This window comes from Lygodium microphyllum, chromosome 1, assembly GCF_053477565.2.
Source record: "Lygodium microphyllum isolate KBCC chromosome 1, Lygodium_microphyllum_v1.1.10, whole genome shotgun sequence".
NCBI lineage: Eukaryota > Viridiplantae > Streptophyta > Polypodiopsida > Schizaeales > Lygodiaceae > Lygodium > Lygodium microphyllum.
Window position 1 is genome coordinate 197,531,653 of NC_141135.1, and position 15,288 is coordinate 197,546,940.

Genomic DNA, 15,288 nt, shown 5'->3' on the forward strand with positions numbered 1-15,288 from the left:
TCAGCTCGCACTTCCTCTCGATCTTGCCTTGCAATCTGGTACTTGGCGAGCCACGTCTCCATGGAGGCATGGTGCAACATACAAAAGTGATTCACCTTCTCTTCCATTGAGGCATCCATTCTTTTTTCTACCCCATTTCCAACCACCACATCTCCAGTCAGCCTGTCATCGTCCTTCAGCGTCCATAGCATTTCATTGTTTGGTTCCACCGTTGGTAGCCATTGTGAGATATGCACTAACGCCTCTCACACCAACCAACCTTCTGCCATGCTACCTTCCAGACGAGCTCGTTGTCACACAAAGCCTTTCAGGGTTTTCATGAAGCGCTCCAGGAAGAACATCCATCGCGTATGGACAGGTCCAGCAATCTCCACTTCGTCCACAAGATGCACAAGAAGGTGAACTTGTATCGTGAGCATGCTAGTGGGCAGGTATTTCTCAAAGAGACAGACCGTCTCAACTGCTCCCCGCCTTGCGGATTCAATACAGGACGTCTTAATCTCTTTCTGTGAGATCCATTGCACCAAAGTCGACAGCTTGTAAATGGCCCCGCGAATTTCTGGAGTTAGGCATCCCGCGATCGCGATCGGTAAGACAAACTGCCACAAATGAGAAAGCATTAAGAATAATGGTCACTTTTCAAATTTCAAAATGTCCACGCTAATTAAAATCCATTATGTTCACAAACCTGACATATCTTATGCCAATCATGGGATTTTAGCCCAGACATTTGGTCATCTTTAGAAAATGCGGACCTGAGAGAACGCATCATACCCGTCGGAGTGCGGATAGACTTGATTACTTGCTTCACAATGCGCTCTTCTTTGGTAGACAAAACCCAGGGAGCGCGAGGAAGCTGCACTCCCCCTTCAGCACTCGACTGCGGCCAAAGCGCCTCCATCTTACCTACCTCCTTTAAATCCATTTGTGACCCTATAGTGTCTCTCTTTCCTGTGATGTGGTTCCATAGCAAGCTGCCCACATTTTTGAAAATATGCATGGGATCCAACAAGTGGTTGACCTGTAAGTGGGTCCAATATGGCAACTCGTAGAAAACTGAGAACCCTCGCATTCCATTTGGATGTGATTCCGGGTTTACCATTTTCAGCTCGTACCAGCTTGCAGTGTTCATACGTGCTGGAGGTCGTCCAAGAAAACCTTCCCTGAGTTCATGATCCTCCGGCAAGAAAGCCGCGTGTCCTTGATATATCATCTTCTTCATGGTTCGTGACCTTCGGGAGTCTAACTGTGGCCCACACAATGGACATGCATGATAACCTGAGGTAACGAGACCTGCAAGGCGATCCACGACCTAGTGAATACTTGATTGAATGAAATAAAATATAGATATTACCGGTGAGAACAAAGGTCTGCTCACCTGAGCACTCTCCCAATCCCGGAAAGTCATGCATCGTCCACATGAGAATGGCTCGAATGTTGGCTGACCGCCGACCATCGCGCCTGCTCATATCTTGCACCGTGACCCCCTCCTCCCACAAAATCTTAAGCTCATCGACTAATGGACGAAGATACACGTCCATATTTTTTTCTTTGTAGCATCCCGGGACGAGCAAGCTAAGGATGAGATGTCCTTTCTTCGTAGAAAGCCATGGAGGAATGTTGTAGTTGACAAGCACTATAGGCCACACACTGTAAGAAGTCGAGCGCAGACCGAATGGGTTCACACCATCCATGGCGAGACCGAGCCGAAGATTCCTTGGCTCTCGCGCAAAGCCTGGGAAGGTAGAGTCAATATGGCTCCATGCGCGCGAATCTGCTGATATTCGTTGCACTCCATCCGTGGACCTATTCTGCACATGCCACGTTGTCAAGCTTGCCATGGCAGACGTGCGAAACATGTGGTTTACGCGGGGGATGAGCGGAAAGTGTCTGAGGACTTTTTGAGGGATGGTCTGCCCTTGCAAGTCCTGTCGATACCTATGAGCACCACACTTTGGACATGTCTCCATAGTCTCGTATTCATCTCGAAACAATATGCAGTCGTTGATACACGCATGGATGTTATTGTAGTCCATGCCAAGCTTCCGTAAAACATGTCGTGCATCATCACGAGACTCAGGCATGGTGTTTGCAGGTGGCAATATATGATATTTCAATAACCTGAAAAAATCATAAAACACCTTGAAAAATCCATCCATGTTTGCAATAATACTGTTTTAAAAAAAAAACAATGAAGTCTGTGTGCAAGGTACCTGAATAACTCAGTCACACTTGTATCTCTCCAACCGTATTTTGCTTGCACACTTAAGAGTGCAAGCAATGTCTTCAGCCAAGATACTCGGCACCCATCATATAATGGTATGGATGCTTCCTCTCTAAGCGGGTCAGATGTCTCAACATCCATGGGAATCAATGCATCGATCATTGCCTCAATCTCAGGCTCCAAGATTGTAGGCAAGTCGGGAAGGTTGTTTGTCTCCTCTAGCATTGACGGTATAGATGGGCCTTGCGAGTGGTCGATTGGCTCCTGCAATCCATCCATCGCACGTCCACGAACTCTTCTAATTGGCCGCAAAGGGTGCACTCCCCCTTGGGTCGAGACATCACCCCCCTGGATACAAAATTTGCCAACAAGACCCAATCTTATTGTGTATGGTTTTCAATTAGCTTGAGGGTACAATGCATGAAAAATGCTAACTTCAAATTACCGTTTGCTGAAAATCTGCAATCGCCTCATCAATGATCTCAGATTGAAACTCGCCAAATCGTCGTACGTGCTCTATAAACAATCGGTGTTTTCGTCTAATTGCCAACTTGCATTGAGAGCAAGGACATGGGACACGCTGATTAAGATACGACTCGCGGTCTTGAACAATAGGACCTTCTTCGTTTGCCATCTTATCTACATTACAGCAAACGAGGCTTAAATGGATAGCTTTATGGAGATGTACGTCAAGTTGCAAGTTGACCATAAACCTTGCATTGTATATAGTAGTCGAGAGATTTTCCGATGTTATATCTCGCCCTTGTATCATGCTCAACGATTTGTTTGTCCCGGTAGATAATTTTTTTTATATCTCGGCTTTGAGTATAAGTAATCCATTTTAAAATTAATGCACGCCATCTATGAAATTTTATAACTATAGTAATAAAATTTATTTCAATCAATTCTACTCATAGTCATAAGACCTGAGAGAAATTATCCTATGCTCAATTTAAGGGTTTATTCTTCTATAACAATAATTTTGGGTTCATTTTGATGAAGTACGTGGCCGTATGCAAAGCACATTGCATACCATTATCAATACGTATATTATCTTAAATTTCCTTCCCTTCCCTCTCCCTCTCTTTCTCTCCCTCTCCCTCTCTTCCTCTCTTTCTCTCACCCTCTCCCTCTCCCTCTCCTTCTCTTTCTCTCCCTCTCTCATTTCCTCCCTCCCCCTCCCTCTCCCTCTCCCTCCCTCTTTCTCCCTCTCCCTCTCCCTCTCCCTCGCTCCCTCTCCCTCCCCCTCCCTCTTTCTCTCCCTCTCTCATTTCCTTCCCCTCCCCCTCCCTCTCCCTCTCCCTCTCCCTCTCCCTCTCTTTCTCTTTCTCTTTTTCTCCCTCTCCCTCTCTATCTCTCTTTCTCTCTCATTTCCTAAACAAGCAAAAAATAAAGTGATTTAAACATCCTCCAAGCAAAAGGGAGAGGGAGAGATACAATGCACTCTCCCTCTCTTTCTCTTTCTATCCCTCTCTCATTTCTTTCCCCTTCCTCTCCCTCTCACTCTCTTTCTCTCTCATTTCCTCTCCTAAACAAGCAAAAAATAAAGTGATTCAAACATTAAGCAAGCAAAAGGGAGAGGGAGGGAGAGAGAGAATGCACTCTCTCTCCTTCTCCCTCTCTTTCTCTTTCGCTCCCTCTCCTATTTCCTCCCCCTCCCTCTCCCTCTCCCTCTATTTCTCTTTCTCTTTCTTTATCTTTCTCTTTCTTTCCCTCTCCCTCTCCCTCTCCCTCTCCCTCTCTTTCTCTCTTACTCTCTCATTTCCTCTCCTAAACAAGCAAAAAAGAAAGTAATTTAAACATTAAACAAGCAAAAGGGAGAGAGAGAGAGAATGCACTCTCCCTCTCTTTCTCTCCCTCTTCCTCTCCCTCTCCCTCTCTTTCTCTTTCTCTCCCTCTCCCTCTCCTTCTCTTTCATTTCCTCTCCTAAACAAACAAAAGAGAACGATTTAAACCTTCAACAAGTAAAAGAAAGAGAGAGGGAGACTCACCAATGAGATATGGCGAGCGTGGGTGACTTCTCTTTGCAACGAGGGCTCCTCCTCTCCTTCGCGAACAACGGCGGTGGCAGTGGCGGCGGCGGCGGCGACAGCAAGTCTCTTCCTCCTCTTCTCTCACAAAGCCTTCGCTCTCTCCCTCGCTCTCTCCCTCGCTCTCGCTCTCAAAAGGCGAAGAAAAGAAAATCAAAACGGCGCTCTGGTTTCGGCCGCGCTTTTTTTCCGTGCGGTGTCGCTATATGCGTCGCTATTTGCGACGCAAATGCGTCGCTAATATAGCGACGCCAATTGCGACGCCAATAGCGACGCCTATAGCGACGCCGATATCCACCGTCGCTAATCGGCATCGCTATTGCCCCATTCCCTTGTAGTGAGAGCCATGATAGAATGGGATAGATTTCTTTAGTGTCTTCTCTTCTCAGATTAGGGTATCCTTCATTGGGTTGAACGGAATAATGTCTATTCATCTCGTGAAATAGAGCCTCCTCCTTCTTCATTAGCGGCTTGTCCATGTCAAGATTGATTGTTGTCACTATTCTAGTCATCCCCAACCCCTCAGTTTATAGTTTTGCAAGGGGGGATAGAGGAGAGGACGCTTGCTTTTTTGCATTTTTAGATAACATCATCGATGAAAAAGAGTGTAATATTACTGGGATAACACTTCATAAAACATATTCGGGCTTGAAATGTTTTAAAAATTACTCATTGAGTTATCACATAAGTGATGGTATGTAATATCAAATCTTGTATTAAATCAATTCTACAATTCGACACGAGAAGACGCCTACCATCGTCAAGCAAGACAATCATATCATTATTATTGATTTTACATCGCATCTTTAATAAGGCATGCATGGAAATTTTACCAGCAAGGTCTTCAGGTTTGTTAGAATTTTCACCGATAAGTGTGGCCTCATCGAAGTCGGGCATTGCTTCAAGGTCTTCATTGGATTCTTCAGTACCAAGAAAATTTAGATGTGCCATGGGTTTCTTCCAATCATGGGTGTTGCCCATGGGACAATGACTCGCAATACGACCAAGATGCTTACAATTATAACAAATTACATTTTTGGAAATGGTATTGAAGACACTTGGGTTAACATTTTTAGGTTCACCAGATTTAGGAAAATTTGAAGGTAGATTGGGAGGTTTAGAATTGGAAACTCATTGACCATGATTATTAAGAACATTTCGCATCTATGCTTGTCGATTAAAACGATTCTTTCCATATTGAGAATTGAAGTTACGAAAAGAATTAAAATGAAAGTTACCCATGCTGTTATCGTTGGATGTCGCAAATTGCCTTCCGTCTTTAGTCTGCTTCTTTTCAGTGTCGTGAGCTAGGGATATGGCTTCGTCCAAGTTATTGGGCTTGAACATGTTGACTTCGGCTTGGATGGATGGAATTAAGCCGGACATATACTTTCTCTTGAAGGTAGATTCGCCCACTGGCTCCACCATTTGGAGCTGCAAGAGAGTGCTCCAAAATCTTTCTGTGTATTGAGGGATAGACTCATGTTCCCGTTGCATGAATAGATCCCATTGTTGTTGCATGCAGAGCTCGAATTGTGAAGGGAGAAAATTTTCAAGAACCTTCTTGCAAAAGTCATTCCATGTGAGAGGACGATCAATGCTTTTACACATGACATCCCACCATAATGCAGATTTCTCAATAAAATAATGAGATGCACATTTAATTTTGTCACTTTTTGAGTATTTCTCATTGTTAAAATAAGCTTCAAACTGACTTAACCATGACAAAAATTTATGACCATGTTTAAGACCATCAAAAGAATTAAATTTGAATGTACGCTTGCTTATCTTGGACTCGTTTCAACTAGCGTGGACATCCAAAGTAGCGTTGATGGTGCGGACTAGGTTGTTGTCATTGGTAGAAATTTCAGTGGGCTGGACGCTTGAGGGACTTCAGTTCTTGCTCTAGTTGTATGCGGTGTTGACGCTCTTCTTCATGTTGCATGGATATTAAATCCATAGCTGCTCCAAGGTTGGCTCAGGAAGCGGTGATGTAGATTTGAAATTGGCCATGATTGCTTGATGGAGAAATCTGGAGATTTAGGACGCCTTGCAAATGAAAGACGCCTTTCTTGTTGTTTAAGAATTTTGGCGTGTAAGACCAAAATTTTATACGGTCTTTGGATAAGAAATTATGGATAGAAATAGGCAAGAAAGGCAGTAAATTTTTATGGAAATTTTGTGAGATTTATGAAGCTGGAAAAAACTGCCTCTATGGGAGAGATAGTCGGCTGTACCTTGTGATGATGGACAGAGTCTGTGTATGACACGGAGTAAGAGAGGTTGAAGTTGATCAAGTAAGTTAGTAATGTAATTTGCTTGATAAGTTAATCAAGTTAAGAAAAAACTTGACATTTTTGGACAAGAATGTGTCATGATGCTGCCATGGCGTCGGAAAACGCCCCTCCCCACGAAATTTAAAAAAAAGAGCTTAAGCTCTTGCTTAAGATTAAGCTAAGCTTTTACTTAAGCTTTAATTAAGCTTACTAACCATCTGAAAGCTCCAACTCATCACAAAATATGGTGCCATGATGTAGGAGTGGGTATTCTTCAATGTTTGGGAAAATAATAGAATTTCTTAACTGTGATAGAGGGGTTTGGGGTTTTGAAGGTCTGGGAATCCAGCCATGTAGTCAGTTCGTGATGAGATGGACGGTAGAGCTCGTTTACAGCAGAGGCCTCGCCTTCACGCCAAAGGATAGGCGATTGGAAGCCCAAGAGGTAGGCTAGGCTCTGATACCACTGTTGCAAGCAACGGATGAGTGGTTTGTGCATAGCGAATGGAGGAAGCTCCCTCTTTCTCTCTTTCACTCATAAAATTGCATATGACTCATGAGAATTTAAAAATAGACTAAAAGAGAAGGTAAAGCAAGATGAAACGACTCAAGATTGGGTTCAATCTCCCCCCCACATGAAGTGGGCAGCTCCCTTCATGCCATATTTATACTAATATTATGAAATCTTCTTTGCCCAAAATTTAGGCCCTTTACAATCACTCTTTGCATAAAGAGTTTGGGTGAACTAAAAAAGAGATAGAGTAATCTGAATTAATGGATGCTAGCAGTTGTGTATCCCACAACTCTCTAGAACCATTAATATTTTATTAGACATATCTTCTAAAAATCTATTTTGCTAATAAATATTTACATAGAGGCTATGCGCACGCTTTATAAGAAATAGTGGTGCGTCTAATACAATAATCCAATAAATTGTTGGGAAAATAATCTTTAGAATGCTTACGCGTGGCATGCTTTTTCAATTCTCATTGCTCTACACATCAGCTCCCAAAAATTCAGAAAATCATGTTAGAATAATAACCAACTGAATAATTACAGCTAGCCACATAAATGAATTAATTTGGAATTCCATACAATAATTAGTTCACGAAGACATTTATACTCATGTGGATAAAATGGTACCACCCACGTTCACACTTGCATTGATGCCCAGAAAGGATAGGCGTCCCCATCGACTTTTCGCCTAAGACAATTCTTGGGAACGTGCTCCACATTGACGAAAAACCATTTAAGGCGCTCATCCCACCAACGTACACCCAAAGGAGAACCATTTAAGGCACTCATCCCTTTGCATAGGTGCCACCTGGCGACAATGTTTCACCATTAATTGTTAGGAAGCTCTGATGAAGATCATATAGTTTTCAATATGCTAGGTGCATCATAGATTCATGTTTTTGTAATAGGATATTGTATCAATTATCCCTCTTGGAACGCTATTCGAGATCAAAGTATGAATACGTGGTGATAAGTTATTTATCAACATAAAGTGCTTATATAAAACTTCAATAATTTATAATGCTCCTAATAAGCCCATCTATAAAGTTGATTATTTTGTATGACTATGCATGCCACTCAATCTATTTGTGTTTAGAACTAGGTGTCCCACATGCTAATATCTGGCTCATTGAGTGCAAGCTAATGCACCAATTCACTTGCCAAATGTGTCATATATTGGGTTGATGATCAAATTTTCCATTTTTAGGTTGCAAGGATGCATCAAAAAGCTAGTTGGATCCTAGCAATAGCACGATGTCTTCATTTCTTTCAAATAGCCTTAATAATCCTTTTAAACCTTTCAATTTATTTACCATATCATTGCATCTTGGATTTGATATATGACTATTTTTAAAGACCCAATGTCTGCAACAACAATCAATGGCTTAAACAGATACATTCTTCTTCTTAAACTTGAAAAATCTAGGTTTCAAATTAAAAAGCATAGATCCATCACTTTGTCACTTGTTCCTTAATTGTCATTGTTTATATTGTGTTTGATTTAGATATTCATTTAGGATGTATTTCCCATGTTATTTCTCCTTGGATATTATCTATACAAAATATGAAATTTCTAAACCATGATTGGTATTGAGAACATCCGGATGATGAACTACAAATTCTTTATAAATGGGTAAGGTTCTTGGATAATGTGTTTCTAAGAAAGCACTAAAAAAAATTACCTCAAGGTTTAAAGCTCCTTTGCTTTCAAATATGCTTTTTGGGTTGATGCAACTTCTTAAGGAACTAGCAACTTCAAAGATTGTAAGCATTTTCCTAATGTTCAAATCAAAACTATTAAAAAATATTTTTTCAATTAGACATATTAACACACAACATCTTTACAATCTTCTAGGACAATGCCAACCTCCCTTGCATCTTACGAGTGCCTTTATGCATTTTCATTTTAATATTATCAATAATAGATCTTGAATATATTGTGTTAATTTTAAGTCATCTCTCAATGCATAAAGGGGATTCTTGTGCATCATTACGTGATCTTCATTTCTCTTATGATATCCAATAGTATTAGGTCCCTTTGTTATATTATCCTCATAATTATTGTAGCAATGGTCTGATGATAGCATGGAATTGAGCCTTGATTGGATGTCCTTGATATACTTGGGATCTCCACATGGGGCTATAGTTATCGTAGACTAAATCTATATTCAATTGTGATTCTGGGTCGAGGACTCATGATCAATAACTAGCCATTTAGATTTGGATAGTATTTGCAACATGTGAGAAACTTGTTTTGCTTTCCCTACTAGTGGTTCTAATTCTAAAATTCTCATTGTTCTCTGTCCACACAATGCTTTTGCAAAAATAATTGCATTACATGTCATATTCCACTCAAATGATCTAACTTTGACTTTTCAAAAGCAAAAATCGGAGCTTAAAGTAGTGCAAAATTATGGTGATTTTTTGTTGTTGTCTTTAGACTATTTTGAAAAGAGAGATAGAGATATGAGCTATATGCATTAATCTACATGAAGAAGATATTGTGATCATTAGAAGGAGATTAGGATTGAGATTATGCGTGTGATTGAGAGTGAGGTTGACATTCCATATACATCATCATTGATCAAGGTGATCAAGAGGATCAAGCTCCAACCAAGGAGTAATTTTTCTTCATCAACTACTACACTACTCAAATGGAAGAATTTTGATTCGCGTTGAATATAAAAGTGTAGTTTTTTATATGTATTATTGCTATAGTCATAATTTATTTGTATGAAATTTATATCCGTATCCTCAAGGTATATTGTTTGTACTTTAGATTTTGAATCCACTTTCTAGTTTCTATTTATTCACGTGGTTTTATTATGTCTTTCTTATTGTCATATTGATTCTCATGTCACTATGAATAAGGCATGTTTCATCATGTAGGACTTTAAAGAAAAGGAGCAGCAGTTTGGTTGTATGATTGCAGCTTTACTATAAGTTGTAGTTTGAGGTGTACTTTTGTTCCTAGTAACTCTAGAGTTTCCTTGTACTTAAAACCAAAAGACACGGTGTTTATGTTTGTGTGTATCAACACATCTAGCCCCTACGTTAGATGCAATTATACATATAGATAATTAGATGTGCTTTAGGAAGGCTTTCGTAAGAGTTTAGGTTACTCTAGGATGAAATGAACCTTTCCTTTCCCTAAAACTATTGAATGTGCATGACTATAGTAGCTATATTTGATACCAAAAACAATGGTATTATGTGCATTACCATTTTCTCATCCAAGTGTGGCCAATATTCTTTAATGTTCTATACTTGCTTTACTACCTTAAGACCTATCCTCCTTTTGTACCGTTTGGGCGGGATCATTCTTGTGCAATCATATTTCTCCTAGCTTGTATGCATTGAATATTAATGTGACCATTGAACTCTCTTAGAACCTTAGGCTTAGAATTAAAATCACCAATGTTTTTTGGGGTTAATTATATACTGTAATTAAGGTCTATGTTTTACTCCGATTAGTAGCTCAGAAGTGATTTATACACAGACGACCGACGTAACTGTCGTTCATAGCTAGAGATTTTAACTTTGAATCGGAACATCAGATCAACGCAGAAGTCGGTAGATGATAATAGTAGCAAGTATAAAGCAATTTATCATTGGCTCAGTCCTTTATCCGCGGTTCAATATTGATCCATCTAATTCATCAGGCAAGACGTACTCATCCCCTGTACTACTAAACTCACTTGGTAGCTACAGCAAGTATGTCTTTCTCCAACAGCAAGCAAAAGAAGTCCTGGGCGGACCTTGCCGAGGAGGAGGAGGAGGACTTGACGGTGCCGGTTTTACCACCACTGCCACCCATTCATGAGGATCCTGAGGACGATACATCGTCGCTGCTGCAGGGGTCAGCAGCTGATGTTAAGGAAGATCGTCATGAGGACATTGTGCATGCTGACCTCGCCTTGGGAGCCACCGATGTTGTCGAGCCAGATATTGGCGTCGATAATTATAAGGTAGTAAATGACACTGAATTGAGGACGGCCCTGCAGGCCAACGTGGACGACGACGCCGACCTCGATTTCAATGAGCTGGAGGCTGGCCAGCCCACCGCCAATAACAGCTCCACAATCATGATCGGCCTGGTCCCGGTGAAGCTTGGTGTCACGTGTGACACTGGAATTGCCTCACCGCGAGACGCGTTTATAGAGGTTCTGGAGAAGCAGCCGTCAAATGTTGAACCTGCTGTCAGTGACCTGCACCGCGACAGCTCTGCCCTGTCCTCATTATTAGAGTATGATGGTGAGGCCGGCTGGCACGGTGCTGATAGCTGTAAGACCATCATCATCGGCAGCGTTCCGATCCAGATTGGCGCCATGGATGACATTGTTGAGGTCACAGAACTGCCCGTCGCCGCCTCTGGCCCTGCATATGCCGGATTGAATACTGAGCCGGCTATCCTTGTTCGTGCAGAGGAATTAGAGATTCGAGAAGTCGTTGAGGAGCTGGCCGAAGAAGAGGAAGAACGTCCAAACCAGGTCGACTTGAAATTATCATGCAATAATTTTCCATGCTTAACAGACGTGTATGGTGGTCAAGGCTGCACTACTCGCATCAAATCCTTGCCAGTGCCACTCCAACCTGACATTAAGCATAATTATCAGCATCGAACAGGTGCCATCGCATTCGACGGGAGGAGCAGTACGTCTATTAATGGCGTGAATGCCGAAGTAGCGACCTATTTGCCTCATAACAATTACGGCCAGACGAGTAATATTGCAACAGCTAGTCCAGCTGCTACCGTGATCAACGCCAAGGAGGACATGACATACAGTACCAAGCTGAAGCACGGTGCCGCAGCTCTGCCCACATTGCCCTGTCGTTCACGTCACGATGAGCAGGTACGTCGATTGCAAGCTCAACGTCCTCCAGCGGGCGTCAGTGGCCGCCCGTGCAGGCCTGCTCCTGACACTGAACGGCAATATAGATGCTGCTCCGGAGCTGCAATTCCAAACACTAATCATGACGTAGAGAGATCTCACCGGGATGGGATTTTAGATGTTGATCAGGACGGTTTTAGAACATATTATCACGGCAGAAAAGGCACCAAATACAGTAACAGGAGATCTGCTGCACCAAGAGCGAAAGATGAGGAACGTGGAAGTGATCTGAGCGTCCATAATATCCCTACCAATAAGAAGGAAATGGAGGAGAAAGACTCGCAACTGCCTAGTGGGTCTAGCTGTACGCCTACAACTGAACCTGCAACTACTGCACAGTATGGCGGCGAGCCTGCGAGTGATCACAATGTCAATGCCCCTACCAAAACAATGGAGCTAGAGGAAGATTCACATCCTCCTAATGATGACCAGGCCTCAATTACCACAACGACGTCTACGCCGGCGTCCAAGAACCATAACCGCAAGCGACTGAAAGCAAGAAGGAAGCGCAAGAAGCAGTGCATCGATGTGGAGCCCGTTGAAGCCTTTGATGTTTCAAACCCATCCATGCTTTTGCATGCATTCACACTTTTCTTGGCCATGTTGTCATGGCTATCCACTAAGACTCTAGTATTCTTGCGGAGATTTGGGAGGTTTTAACCACAACTAGAGACACTCGCTAAGGTCGGTTACACACAAAGGTGGGGACACCTAGTGTCGCAAAAAAGGGAAGTGTCCAGCAGGGTTGGTGTAATATTCTGATGGGTTTTGGGTTTTGCATTGGCGGCTGCTATGTGTGTTATCAAATCTTTGGATGGTTTTCAAAGTGGGCACGGACTCTCACAAAGTGTGTACCTGTTCTAAGCTCCTATCATTTTGCTGAAATTCAAGGCCTCGATATACACCCCTTATTTGCACATGTCATGGGATTTGTAAATCTTTTTTTAAACTTCAAAGGTGCATGGGTTTTCGTTCATTATGTGTATTGGTTACTAATATTATAACACCTAAGTATTCACCAGCAATTTGTTCTCTTGGTCTCTCTCTCTCTCTCTCTCTCTCTCTCTCTCTCTCTCTCTCTGTGTGCTGCTCTCTTTCTCGGGTTTACATTATAATTAGGTTGCATAAGGCAATGAAAACAATTCAGTGAGACACTAAATGATTGGAAGATCACTCCACACAATCTTCGTGATACACATGCCATGCTTTTAAATGTATATGCCTTATAAGGTAGGCACAAAATAGAAATGAAAATCCATTGTCATATGTGTATAATCAATGACTTACATTTAGGATAACATCTAAGCTTGTTTTCATAAAAGCAAAATGAAGAGATTAAGGGGATTAAGCACTCGAATGTTAGCAATTAGATTACGATAAACTATTCTGGTGCTTTATGATTGTCACCCCATCATACAATGGACACCCAGGCTATGTCTTGACTAACAATATGCACACCAAAGCACTCTGAATGCAAAAATCAATTACATTGTTTCGAGTCACTAAAGCCTTTGTTTGTTCATTGAGTGAAGGATAGGCAAACATGTTTCTATGAATATAATGTTGAAATGTCTTTCTTAAAGGATGCACTCAATCACAATCACATGCAATCACAAAGATTTGGTCTAATGTATTTTGATGTCCATAAAATTGTGAGGTATGTGGGGAAGATAGTGCCCATAGAGCATGCTCATCTCAAATGCATACTTTTAATTGTGTTACACAACTATTGGAGTCAATCATCTATCCAAATACAAAAGACAAGTCTTTTCATGATAGAAAGTGTTTCATGGGAGAATGCAAAAATAGTGGTATGAAGACAATGGCATGTTGTACTTTCGAAATCCTAAAAATGGGAAGATATTTTGAACAAAGAGATATAGGGTTGTGTGTTCCTTACCCTACTTAAGTCAAAATTCAATCCTTCATTACTCACAATAACATTAGCTAATGGCAAGTCAAGCAATCTAGATAATATTTTCAAAATTCTCTAAACAATGTGGTTGTAACAAAGTGAGATCCATGACTGGCATTCGACCCAAGTTACCGCTTACGTAAAGAAGGCTACTAAGGATATACAAACTATCCACTTCTTCATTCTCAATGATACAGTTCTTGAGGATTGTTCATGCAACATTATTTTATGTTGCACTTTAATTGATTACACGAGCAAGAAGTAATAATAAATAAGCATTACGTGTGGTTTGATGGTGTTATTTGGCAATTAAAAACTATTAGGCTATTTTACTTTGTAGCAATGTATGTAGGATTCAAATGAGTCACTTCTTCTCATTATCATGCCATCGGAAGGGGGAACATGATGGACTAGGATCTATGATCAAGCGAGCATTGACACTTGAAAAATTGAAGCTAGATGGCATTACATTAAAATGTGTTGCTTATATAGTTGCCCTTCGTAAGGAAAACTTGTTAGAGGGTGCTGAAGCTTACTATCCTTCAAAGCACAAAAAACGCTTATATGTTTTTTGGAAGATCATAGGGATATAAATAGAGATGTGAAATGGAACTCTAAAAGAATCTTTAACACATGGTCTTTGTATGTTGTTTGTGCTCATAACCCATGAGATCCTATTGATATTGCCACTAGATAGTTGTCTTGCTTCTATGATGTATGCATTCATGGGCATTGGAATAAGAATGGAATCAAATCCTTGCACATCAAAAGGATGATAGGTTTTTATTGTAGCAGTTGGATATCCTAAATTAGGTATATTTTTGTGTCGATATCTTTGCACATCAAAAGGATTATAGGTTCAGGAGTAGTGGATTTTCTAGGATCTTGAGAATCAGTTGTTAACTCTAGACTCGGTTCGAGGACACTACCAACTCATTGATTTGCTTTAGATAAAGCTTCCTCCTTGTGGATGTGGAAATCCGTCCCAAACCTTTCTTGTGAAGGTGAAGGGTTTCTAGGATCTCGAGGATGAGTTGTTAACTATTGGGCTCAATTCAAGGACAAGTCAACTTATTGATTTGCTTTTGAGCAAGATTTCTCAAGATTTTTTTGCATTAGAAAAAGAATTCTAGGAAGGATTATGGTCATCTTATCATTATGGTGCAACAATGTTTATGGAAAAAAAAACATCTAATTACATGAGGCATGATTTGGGATCGTCATTAAATATTTTAAAAAGGGATCAAGCATGTCACTTGGTTAACAAAGATGTAATCGATGTACATCCATGATGGCAAGGTAGCCACGAGTCAAATCATTTGAGCTCCAAGGCCATCTTTCAATATATCTCCAATGTGTCTACAAGATTTGTTGTGCCTACATTTTGTAAAGGTCTATTCTCTCTTTCTCTCTCTCTCTCTCTCTCTCTCTCTCT